We start from the raw sequence: 10,812 nt of genomic DNA on the forward strand, positions 1-10,812 counted from the left end.
TATATACATATACACACACATATATCACATATATATATGTATAGTAAAGAATTTCGTTGGAGTTACATATATATATATGTGTGTGTGTGTGTGTGTGTGTGTGTGTGTGTGTGTGTGTGTGTTATTATATATATATACATATGCGCACATATAAAAGCATCTTGGTATGTATATTATGCCCAATCTCGTCTTTTCTATCGTCCATGCTAACAAGCAGACGATGATCTAATATTAGAGTGTATTGATTCTATAAAAGATTTATTGGTTCCTTTTATCAGGTAAAAACCATCTGCAACGGACATCAATTAATGGACATAATTGACGTTGTCTGTCAGTTGTGGCAGAACCTAGAGGAAAGTGTGTCGGATTAATAGTAACAATAACAATAACAACTGACCGAGAAGAAGGAGGAAGAAGAGGAGGAAAAGGAGGGGGAGTAAGAAGAAGAAGGAGAAGAAGAAGAAGAAGAACAACAACAACAACAACAACACCACCACCACCACCAACAACAACAACAACAACAACAACAACAACAACAAGGCGTAGGAGGTTGAACAGGAGAAGAAAGGAGAAGTGGAAGAGAATGAGGAGGGAGCAAGGAAGAAGAAGAAGAAGAAGAAGAAGAAGAAGAAGAAGAAGAAGAAGAAGAAGAAGAAGAAGAAGAAGAAGAAGAAGTGGAAGTGAACGAGGAGGGAGTAAGGAAGAAGAAAAAAGGAGGATGAGGAGGTGGAGGAGCGAAAGAAGTATAATAACATTAAGAAGAAGAATAAGAAGATGAAGGAGGAGGAGGAGGTGGATTAGGTGCGTGAAAAGGCGTAAATGAAAAAAAATGAAACAAGAACGAATACAAATATTATTTACTTCCTTTATTTTCTCCCCTCCTCCACCTCTTCAACCTAATCATCATCATCATCATCCTAATCACCATCATCATCATCATCATTATCAGAAAGATAATACGAAAAAAATAACACATCTCCAACATCAACACCAACAAGAACAAAGCAGTAGAAGCAATGATAACAGCATCACCAACGAGCCATCTTTATGATCGCTTGTCATAGCGTTCTCAGTTTGCTTGTTACCGTCTTAGAGAAATACAGAACGCACATAGATATCTCAGATATGAATGGATTTTCTACTTGTTTTGATCATTGGAATTTGGCCGTGCTGGGGCACCAACATGAAGGGTTTTTACTAAAATAAATCAACCCAGTACTTATGTTTGTTTTATTTATTTTTAATTATGATATTTATTCTATCAGTGTCTTTACCCGAACCGTTAAGTTATAAGGACAAAACAAACCAATACCAGTAGTCAAGTGGTAGCAGAGAACAAACACAAAATACACTTATTTAGCTACACACACACACACACACACACACACACACACACACACACTCAGGCTCGCGCACGCACACACACGCCAACGCTCGCGCACACACACACACACACACACCAACGCTCGCGCACACAAATACGCAAACGCACACACACACACACGCACACATACACGCACATACAGACACACATTTCAGGGTTCGTTCAGTTTCCGTCTAGCCAATCCACTCAGAAGGCTTTGGTCAGCCTGGAGCGGGCTGGAATGCCATGATCATCCGAAGTCTATTTAGTGATGGGTTTACTTAATCAGAGATGACCTTGTGTTAACCAACGACAACAATAACAGTGACAATAACAAAGAAATAACACACCTACAACAACTACAAGAAGGATAATATACCCTCCTCATCTACAGCATGATGTTGTTGGCACTCCGTCGCTTACGACTTAGAGGCTTCCAGTCGATCCGATCAACGGAACAGCCTGATCGTGAAATTAACGTGGAAGTGGCTGAGTACTCCACAGACACGTGTACCCTTAACGTAGTTCTCGGGGATATTCAGCGTGACACAGTGTGACAAGGCTGGCCATTTGAATTACAGGCACAACAGAAACAGGAAGTAAGAGTGAGAGGAAGTTGTGGTGGAAGAATACAGCAGGGTTCGCCACCATCCCCTGCCGGAGCCACGTGGAGCTTTGGGTGTTTTCGCTGAATAAACACTCACAACGCCCGGTCCGGGAATCGAAACCGCGATCCTATGACCGCGAGTCCGCTGCCCTAACCACTGGGCCATTGCGCCTCCACTCTACAGCATGATGCGGCAGCAATAACAGCTACATTAACAACAACTACAACCAGAAAAAAGAAACGTGAACAACACCAGCCACAACAACAACAACTATAGCAGCAACAGCGACTACGTCAGCCTCATCATGGACCACATGAACAACAGCACAATTAAGATAATGGCACACAACACAGCTGCATGGACAACAATGGCATTAATAAAAAAAAACAAAAAACTAATAGAACCACTACCACCACCACCACCACCATCACCATCATTATCATCATCAACAACATAAGCGGCAACAATCACAACAACAACGAATCCAAACACAATATGAGGAATGAGCGCGTCGAGAATAATAAGGGTAATAAAGAATAAAAATGCCAGCCATATCATTACTGTTGTTGTCACCATCACTATCATCATCCTTATTGCTATCATCATCATCATCATCATCATCATCATAACCATCATGATTCTCATCGCCATCACCATCACCATCACCACCACCATCATCATCATCAGCCTTATTGCTATCACCATTATCATCTTCATTACTATAATCTTCGTCTTCCTCCTCGTCATCGGCACTGTCTTCGTCGACGAGACCGTCATCATCATCATCATAATCATCATGATTCTCATCACCATCACCATCACCATCACCATCACCACCACCACCACTACCATCATCATCACCATCCGCCGTCGTCGTCGGTTATGCCATTGCTATTATTCGCTATTATCATGACTACCGTCGCCACCAACACCACCACCAACTCTGCCGCCACGACCACGACCACCGACACCACCACCAACACCACCACCGACACCACCACCGACACCACCACCGACACCACCAACACTACGGCCGTCGTTACAATCGTTATCATCATCATTATTAGCAGCTGCAACTACGCAACTGTAATAGCAGCAGGCATTGGTGAATGAAAGAAATTCCAACAACAAACAGCAAACGAAACATCAACAACAACAGCAAGAACGACATCAAAAGACATTATCAACAGCCAAAAAACGACTATAAACGTAACACCCGGAAGAAAGAAAAACAATACCAGTTGCAGTGGTAGAGTGTTCAAGAGTAGCAGTTAGATTAACAAGTAACAACAGTGACTAAACAGCTAGATCAATAAGGTTAACCATGTAACAAAAAAAAAAAAAAATAAATATTGCGTCGACAACGAACTGACGAAACTGTCTCCACACGGTTGCTCAACTGGCTAGAAATAGCAAGCAAATCTTCCTAAAATAACAGTCTGCTATCTTTGAAAGAAATGAATATTTCAATAATGTACTCCTTCATGCACTGCTTTTTACTATTCTTGAGATGAAGATCACAAGAGGGAAGCGTTTGGCCATTGGTCTGTTTCAATAATAATTCATTTAGAACCAAGAAACAGAAATACGAATAAAATGGAAAAAGAATCGTCGATAGTTTCACTCATCATACATGGAATAACAGCCGACTCTCCTTTCAATTACATCCAGTCTAGTCGTAAATACACAATACCAAAAGCAGAGAGAAAATGAATATAGTTAAGACTCCTTCGATTACATGTCTTCTCCTTAATGGTTTACCAAGGATGAAACAATAACAAAAACGATGGCAATATTAGTATGAACAACATTGGCAACATTAAAATCATTGACATCAAACATAAATTTCTGAAGCCACACCTTTGCCTATTATAATAGCATAAACTAACAACAGATGCTCTATATAGTCAAACGGCCTTTTAAAATAGCATCCAAATTCGTTCAAATCACACCATACGCTCTTAGAAAAGAACACGTTTGATAATACAGAGTTGTGGCTTCTCTGCACATACGAAAATGACGTGGGGTCGCGTCTGGAAGGATTTGATCATAAGTGTACTGGATCTAAATTGACCGTGTTCTAAACAAGGTCAACAACACTAACGGAATTAACAACAAAATCTAACAACAAGATCTGTAACAATATTCTCAACAACACAGCAATAGCAACATAAATACTTCCCCAAAATGAGTTTATAGAAATAACTCAAGTGGGCTAATGACATGAGTTTATAAAATCTTAGTAGATGGTGAAGTACTGAATGGCGTACGCTAAACATGATACGTGTATTGAGACATGCTTCTTTCAGTTCTATAGTTAAGCGATGAAGAATTATGTACATTATTTACATTATTTGCATTCGACGGATATTTGTCCTCATTTCATTTGTTGTTAACACAACGTTTTAGCTGATATACCCTCCAGCCTTCATTAGGTGTCTTGGGGATATTTCGAACATGGGTTCTCATTCCTAAGGTAATTTTCGATGTCATTATTATTATTATTATTATTATTCAGGTCACTGCCTGTAATCGAACTCGGAATCTTGGGGTTAGTAGCCCGCGCTCTTAACCATTACGCCATATGCCGGGTCTGATAACTCTGGGAGAAATATAATATAACACAATACGAGTTCATTTTCACCAATAATATAAAGCCTTATATCCAAATAAAGCATATTAATATTCCTGAATAACTTATATTTTAAACACTGACTAAAGAATAGAACAGTTTCAGTCATTCTCATTGCCTTTCAATATTAGCTTTCCTTTCAAATATAATTTTTTGTGACGCAGAAGAGATCAATATTTCTTATAATCTATATCGGTCTATGTATTCTTTAAAATAATTTTTGTTTTTTTAATGATACTGTTGTTATAATTTGATTCTGACCACCTACTGCCGGAGCTCATTGCGCCAAATCAACTCTGATACAAAATACCCATTTAGATAGTGTATCTAAACATGCCAACACCCAAAACGACGGAATGGATAAGGAGAGAATGCTTGTAATCATAGATCTATTCGATCGGAGTTGACCCGATGTCCCAATAAAGAACAACACAAACTGGCACTTATTCCATCGACACTGGAGACGTACGGTTTCTGCCAGCTTGCCGTCTTTTGTATTTCTATAATAGCTATTTGGTTTGGTGTTTCGTTACGTCTGGTAGAGTATCGTGTTAGAAACATTACACCGTTGTTGATGCTGTTGTTTGCTTCTCTATCCGAGTATTGTTTGCTTTCCTTCTATCAAGCAATCTGGCTTTCTATTGACTTTGAATTATACATCGATTTAATTTACAACTAATCAAGATAGTTTATTTTCTTCTTATTCTTCATTTCGGTTTAGTTTTACAAATTTTATTGTTTGACATGGCATCTATTGATGTTTAAAATGGAGCTGCATTTCATTTCCAAAATATATCTTTCACAAATAATACGTTCATTAAAATGATACTTCCTTTATATTTATTTTCTGTTTTATATATTTTACCCTTTCTTTCTGAGAAAGTGGGGGTTCATGTATTTTGTTGGCTCTGTATTTCTCAAGTTCTTATTTCCTTTTCTTTTAGGTATTTCATGAATATGGAGCAAGACAATGGCTTAGAGGTATGTTGTCTTAACCAATTATATTCAAGAATCTATAATAAATTTCTTCTGTTTCAGGATTTCAACAGTGTTTCTCTGCATACAGTTATATAAATATTTGAGATGTGTATACGTACACATATACATGTATGCATAAGTATCTCCCCCCCACACACACACACACATACGCACACACACACATATACACACACAGACGCACACATACAGTCTCTCACGCACATATATGTATGCATATATGATGTAATCACTATGAACATTTCTATGCACAACCAAAGATACGCCCGTGCAGGAGTATTTACTTGTGTTTGCTCACGTGTATTTGTGCTGTTATATACGCATATATCATGCACACCAGCATGCTATGATTTACCATATGGAATACCTTGGAGAAATTCACGAACGTTGCATTCTTTCCCCTTTCATGCACATGAACGCATACAAGCAAAACACTAAAGAATGACAAAGTGTTTTAACAGCTTGGAACAAATAAATATACTCTCTTGTCGATTTCAATGCATGTGTGTCCAACCGCTCAGTCAATTAGCTAATGTTTGTGTTTATAGCTAAACATTAAATGAGATTTATTTTTACGAAGACAACCGTCTCCACAAATCACAAGAAGCTCGGAGCAAACTGAGTTCTGTTATCTAAACTTGACAACTCAAAATGTTTTATTATAGACCAACATTATTTTTACCATAATTTGCGATCCTGCACCATTCGTTCGGAGTACGTTATGGATTATTTTGATTAGATAACATTGATTATAAAATATGTATGCATACACATGTGTGTGTAGAAAGATAGATAGATAGATAGATAGATAGATAAATAGATAGATAGATAGATAGATAGATAGATAGATAGATAGATTGATTGATTGATTGATTGATTGATAGACAGACAGACAGACAGACACATACATATTATCACCATCGCTATCATTCGCCACCACTATCATCATCATCATAACCATTGCTTCGCGATTAAAGTTCGTCTGCAGGATATCCTTTTGTCAAACACTCCACTGGACACTGTGTGAAAGAGGTGCATACAGCTCGAACTCAGATTCGTGATCATGCTCTGTCATCGAAACGTGCCCCAGCAACTTAGTTATGATTCTAGTAGCATAGACTCGATCCTGAGGACAGTGGCCATTATACTGAGCACTTCAATGATGACAAAAACTTGCTGTGTTGGATATTATGACAAATTTGAATCAGATAACTCCATGTCAGAATACATACATATACACACACATGCATACATAGATACATATATGTATGCATCCATCTATTCATATATATATATATATATACATATATATGTATGTATGTATGTATGTAAGTATATGTATATATAAAATATATTAAACATACATTGATGCATGCATGCATAAATGTATGCATGTAAAAGTATTAGTGTTAGGGATGTTAAAGTATAAAGGTATAAACTAAAACGAGAAAACTTTATACATTTATTGCTGTAAGGGCTCGATACTTTTAGTAGAGACAGATTCATTTTATATATTGGATTTACTTTAGATTCAAGTAGTGACTGATATTCAATATATTCAGTTGGTTTAATATATTTAATACTACGAACTATAAGTATGTGTGTGTGTGTATGTGTGTGTATAAGTAGATATGTATGTATATGTGTAAGTCTCTGCATGTCTGAATAAATATTTCGTAAATATAATGTCAATATTACTCTGTACAAATTTTAGCAAGGTTTTCCTATGAATAGGGAATAACTCGATTTCTGAGCGAAATAGCATAAATGTAAATAAATAATTCAAACAAAATGATACGTGAAAAATATCAAAAGGATTGGATGAGTGTAGGTTGGGATTGTTTTCATAGAAGGTTCCTCTCGACAATCCAAGCAAGACAAGGAATTTGAAATCAAGCGGTTGAAAGTCAATACAAATTCCCTTTGGACATGTATGTATATATTTATGTATAATATATGTGTGTGTGTGTTTGTGTGTGCATATATATGTGCGTGTGTATATATATATATACATATACATATATATAACCGTCTAAGAGATAAAAGTATCCAAAATACTACCGGTATATTACCCATTTTTGAACATGGGCTAAAATATTATGCCCATAGATTATAGGCAAAGACAAGGATAAACAGGAGTTTATCAGGAATCAAAAATCAAAATTTAAAGAAATAGAAAATGGAGACAACACTGATGAACAGCAATTGATTTGCATCAATCATTAATAAATAATAATTGATGCAAATCAATTGCCGTTCGTCAGTATTATCTCCCTTTTCTGTATTCTTTTCCTCGGTTTCTTACTAGGATCTGTGGTTATGTGTGCGTGTATATAGTTTTGTTTTTTTAAATCTGTTTAAATGTGGGTATCGAGAAATGGGAAAGAACAACCGTTAAGATGTTTTATGCTGGTTTATTTCACTTGTATTTGTCTCCGTTTCAAGGATGGGAAATCTGCTATGTATTCGATGACCATTTAATATACACACTGACCACCATCCTCTCTATAGCAACCTCAAATTATTTTGATGTTGCTGCGTTGGACCATAAGTTAGATTTGAATTAGAGTTCTTTTTTTTTTCTCTGTTCTTCCATGATTTTCTATGTTAATTGCACATTCGATCACACCTACTTTCTCTTCTATTAATTGCACGTTCAAGTTGAAAACATTACTAGCCGAAATAAGTAGATTTTGTCATTGGTTGACCATTTAAATTAAGTTAAGCCTGATGATGGTGGAATTACGTACTACCATATAATCTTTAAGTGGTCACATTGTATAAAGTTCTACCAAAATAACTGTCGGTAATTTAGACGACCTTTCTGTGTCACTAATTTATACTTACGTCACACCAAAGATCCACTGATGTGTTGGAATGTGGGTGATTGATTGGATTTGATATTTACATAATTACAATGTGATCTCAGCATCTGATGTATAAAATGTCGTATTATTTAATAGTGAACTTTATGCAATTATACCTAGCTATTTCACAGCTTCTTTCGTGTTGCCATGTCTTGATTCTTAATCAATCCTGAAGTATACATACATATATATATATATAAACACATACATTTATATATGTATAGAGTGAGAGAGAGAGAGAGAAAGAGAGAGTGATACATACATGTATACATACTATATGTATGTTTGCGTGTGTGTCTCTATGTGTATGCATGTGTGCATGTGGGTATGTATATGACTAAGTAAACCACACTACAGCATTTCCAAAGTAAGCGACAAGAAATAGTAACCTCACGGTTCTTACTTGTGGCTGCACAGCTGTGTGTAAAACAATATCGTGCTGCTTTCTTTACTCCTTCTGATGACGTACAAATATGCATGTATAATGTATTTAGATAACTTCAATTCTAACCGAGAGGGAAAAGGGGAAAAGAATTGGTTCTTCTAGGTCATTTAACGGTAAATATGAAAGAGAATCTTGCTATGAAAAATGGCTTATAGTATATTGGATTTAAAATATTACATAGGAAAAAAGGTCGCGGTCTACCCATGGGACTGAAACCATGCATCCTCTCAGACCCTTTTACACATGTACACTCAAACTCTCACACTCACGGGCGTGTATGTATGCATATATGTGTATTATGAATATGTGCGTGTATATATGGGAGAGCATATTTGTATATGTTAAGCATGTATGAGAGTTTTAGTCTGAAATTGCATGTTTTTTATCACTGACATGTTTGTCATGGCACTCCTGCAAAAATGTAATTAAGTTAAATGGATTTGAATACGAGTACTTTTATACACCTGGATTTTCTACAGAGTAAGACAATTATACATTTTCTTATTTGAAATCCCGATGGAAGACTACAGTTTTTTTCCTTAATGATAATTAAATTTCAGGATATTCCATTTCTTCGATTTTCTTTACACTTCAAATCCGTATTGTAGTAGCACTGCTTTCATTGATTCCTGGTAGAATATTACACCTTGATTCCAAGTGAACGTAACACTATAGCTCGCTTGAAACAGCTTGTCACTTACAACGCGCGCTTTATCAGTGACTAAATAAGCCAACCGAATTTAGTTTTCCTGTATCCATAGTTGTAACTCGATATACTGTACTATTACGCACAAAAATATATATGTATTTTAGAGCAGCAGTTGCTGCGTGTGTCATTGTATTACATGACATAACAACCTCCTGAGTACTCCTCCTTCATCGGCACAACTACACAACGAATCCAATTATGTACCAAATAAACTATCGACGTCCCGTAGCTCTCTGGTGATATATCGATTTCTCTTCGATTCTGTGTTCACATTTACTTTTTTTCACATAAGTTCTTTGTTTTTTTTTGTTCTTTTCTTTTCTCTTTTTTCTTTGTTTAATTATCTTTTGGAATGCTTCTAATTTCACGTTTTTATTAATCAATTTCTATAAATTAACCTGTTATATAATTAGCTTGGAGTGCTATCTCATAAGCGTGATATTTGTGTGAGGCGGGTGAGGCGAGAGATTGCACACACGTGCTTCATATATACACGTATTAGCTTAACTTGTAAGATAAAAATCAAGTAGAATATCATTAAAACACGGTCGGCTTCGTCAGAATTTTGAAAGCGCATCGTGCCATGTTAATCACTGATATTTGATGGTAATACTTCTTAAATCGAGTCTACACTTTACATTTAGATTCCCTTTATGTTTCATACTTTGCCTTAGACTGTAATATACTATACCTAAAGTAAAGAGCAAAAAACTCCGATATGTCCTTACTACATTACTAAGAAATAACAACAGTGAACTCGCAAGAAAGCAGCTGGATGTAGAATATTTAATAAAAATATTATCTGACAATATATCTTATCAGTCACATTTGTAAAATCATGCAAAAGAGAATCTGTCTTGTTATCTAATTCACTGCTAAACGAAGCAAGGTTTAAAACGGATGTTTGTTTTGAAATTGAAGCTTACGTAAAACTTGATATATCAAATATACTTGATGAATTTAATTCAGCATAAATGTTTCGAAGAAGTGCCAAAATTTTGTTAAACTCTGCCAAAATACGGGAGGTGAGCCAAATTTTGAAGAAAACACAACAAACTAGTTAATAAGACTTGCAATTATCGTGAAATATTTCAAATTCACTCACGAGATAAACAGACTATCCCCAGTTTCGTGTTCTATCTTCTTTTCTCTCTCTCTCTCTCTCTCTCTCTCTCTCTCTCTCTCTCTCTCT

The 10,812-nt window shown here is 36.1% G+C and overlaps 1 protein-coding gene across 10 annotated transcripts in view; it reads left to right on the plus strand.

The window, feature by feature from the left end:
- The window catches only part of LOC106869336 (5-hydroxytryptamine receptor 4), a 337,418-nt gene that overhangs the window by 142,802 nt on the left and 183,804 nt on the right, over positions 1–10,812 (plus strand). For all 10 annotated transcript variants that reach the window (XR_008263486.1, XR_008263487.1, XR_008263488.1 and 7 more), the window contains one exon: positions 5,548–5,584. The gene's annotated coding sequence lies outside the window, so the exon portion shown is untranslated. The remainder of the gene's footprint in view (positions 1–5,547; positions 5,585–10,812) is intronic.

The sequence above is a fragment of the Octopus bimaculoides genome, chromosome 2, assembly GCF_001194135.2.
Source record: "Octopus bimaculoides isolate UCB-OBI-ISO-001 chromosome 2, ASM119413v2, whole genome shotgun sequence".
Taxonomy (NCBI): domain Eukaryota; kingdom Metazoa; phylum Mollusca; class Cephalopoda; order Octopoda; family Octopodidae; genus Octopus; species Octopus bimaculoides.